This window comes from Anneissia japonica, unplaced genomic scaffold, assembly GCF_011630105.1.
Source record: "Anneissia japonica isolate Jap-2015-1 unplaced genomic scaffold, ASM1163010v1 scaffold2564_len425606_cov169, whole genome shotgun sequence".
NCBI classification, from domain to species: domain Eukaryota; kingdom Metazoa; phylum Echinodermata; class Crinoidea; order Comatulida; family Comatulidae; genus Anneissia; species Anneissia japonica.
In genome coordinates, this window is record NW_022702862.1 from 351,832 (window position 1) to 353,443 (window position 1,612).

Genomic DNA, 1,612 nt, shown 5'->3' on the forward strand with positions numbered 1-1,612 from the left:
TCAGTTAACCTACTGGGCTAAACTAGAAGGGTTACCCTCTTTAAAGATGGTTGAAATTAAAAAAAAATAAATTTAAAAAAAACCCACTCTGACCCAAGACCCCTGTTACGCGCCTGGTGTTAGCGCCAATGTGTGCCCTTGTGCGGACAGGAGATATGCCCCCCCCTCTGAAGCTGGAAACCTTGTTTTTGCAAAATAAATTTATGCAATTTGCTATTATAGGCCTAATCAATAAATTCCTCATCAACCGATATAACCTTAAACATTCTTGGAATTGACATAACATTACTGATGCACACACCCTTCAGTGTGAAATGTGGCTCTCTTTGCAAGCACATCTAACGTCTAAGGAAAGAAGAGCTTAGATTGGTACCAGATAAAATAATTTTGTTATCAACATTATTAATGCATTATGCTAATTTTCATCTTTGTAAGCGCATAAGACAGTGCAAATTATTTCTGTGACAGTCTTTTGAAGTGTGCAAAGCTCCATTTTATCCGATACATAGTCAAAATATTGGGGGGGATGATACAATGGACCATCCCCCCTTGTCAAATATTGGGGGGATATATCCCCCCATCCCCCCGGGATCTACGCCTATGTTCATATCCAAATTAGTCCCGGAAAGATGGGCCCCTACTTACTACTACCGAGCAATCTAATAATACCACGCTTTTGACAAAATATTTTCTTTTAATTTTTTCAAAAATGTATGAACCCCGGACGGCTGCATACCCACTAATTCCACCTAAATAAAGAATAATATACATGGTTATCCATCATAGTAGGCCTATTATTAAATATTATACACAGCATCTTGAAATCGATTAAAATAATGTATACAGTACATTATAGGCCTACTAATAATTCGGATATTCGGATGATAAACGCCTGCAACATCATCAATTGGACCTTAAAGGACGATGGTCATTTTATTCAGATTGGCAACATAATTTTAGGTATCAAAGTGACACTTTATTAAAAACAATCAATGAATTTTGTTACTCAAACGTCTTTATATTGATATTTTCAAGCCTATTAGATGACCTGAACAAAAAGTGATCCAGAAATCGTAGGCTTACTGTACAATTATTATATTATGGTGGAAGTAAATTTTTGTCCGTCTCTGAATTTTAATACTGTTACTGTAATCATGGAGGAAGAAAATAGATAGGCCTAATAGAGCCTATTATTAAATATTGAAAGGTACCTATTTTTTGTTTTAACATGCTCTAACTCAGCGTTCCGCAAACTTTTTACTTCATGATATCACATTTTATGTTTTTATTTGCTTAACCACTGATACAGTTTATAGTAAAAGATTTTATGTATAATACATACCATAAAATTGTTTAATTCTATTTTCAATAGTGATAATTATTTAAGGGTTATTAATTAAATATAATATATATTGTTGCTTATATTTCAACTATAATACAGTACAGGAATTTAGCACTATGTAATTCCTGCGCTATTTTTATATAATATACAATTTAGCAAGTATGTATTAATAAGGTCCACATAACTCAGGATTAATTTAATTACATTTAATATATATTAAAGTATGAATACTTAAAAGCCCATTTCATGGATACAATGTGCTGGAGAAAC